Source organism: Pteropus alecto, unplaced genomic scaffold, assembly GCF_000325575.1.
Source record: "Pteropus alecto unplaced genomic scaffold, ASM32557v1 scaffold270, whole genome shotgun sequence".
NCBI lineage: Eukaryota > Metazoa > Chordata > Mammalia > Chiroptera > Pteropodidae > Pteropus > Pteropus alecto.
In genome coordinates this window covers 4813065-4813879 of record NW_006430735.1, presented here as the reverse complement: position 1 = coordinate 4813879, position 815 = coordinate 4813065, and positions in this window count along the sequence as shown.

The window sequence follows — 815 nt, the reverse complement described above, 5'->3', positions numbered from 1 at the left end:
CCTTGTTTTCTGTCACAGTGTGGAGCACTTTCCAAACAGAATAGTTAATTAGTGCTTGGTGAAGACAGATGAACTCATGTGCTAGGAAGCAACCAGCATCTTCTTCTCAGACTCTTTGCAGGCACATTAATTAATGGTATTGAGACTGCATCGAATCTTGACTGACAGCTGTCAAGTTTCTGTGAACTATAAGAACAAAATAACGTGACAGAAAGCTTAGAAGCACTACAGAAGAAAGTCCCAAAATAGAATGATCTTATACAAATACAATTCCTGTACCACTCTTCATTTCAGGTGCCTTGGGCAAGTCTCAAAATTATTCAATCAGTGGTAGCTCAAGTTTAGAACAGATTGCAAAGAGAGGCTTTTTCAAACTAAATTCTCCTTTAGTCCCTTAGTAAAGCTGCTAAAAGCAAGGAAATGCATTAGAGGGAAATGATATAAATGATAAGGGCAGAACTAGATGACAAAGGCAAGGACTGTACAACAAGTGTAGTGCTCTCCCTTTCTTCCTATTGATGTATTTGGTCAGGTGCTTATGTATATTTGTCTTGCATTTTTTTGTTGTAAATCCTGAAGTCCAATTCAGATTTGTTATTTCGAAATCGTAATTTATTGGCTCATATATTAGAAAAGTCCAATCAAAGGCTGAAATGATGTAAGCTAGATTTAGTTTATAATTTTCTTCCCCCCTGCCGTATCCTTACCTTCTTCTGTGTTGGCCCCTATCCACACAGTGGCATCCAGGAGATGCAGACTTAGATCTTCTAAGGGTAAAGAGTTTCTCTCCCTCAATAATTCCAGATCTTGGGAAA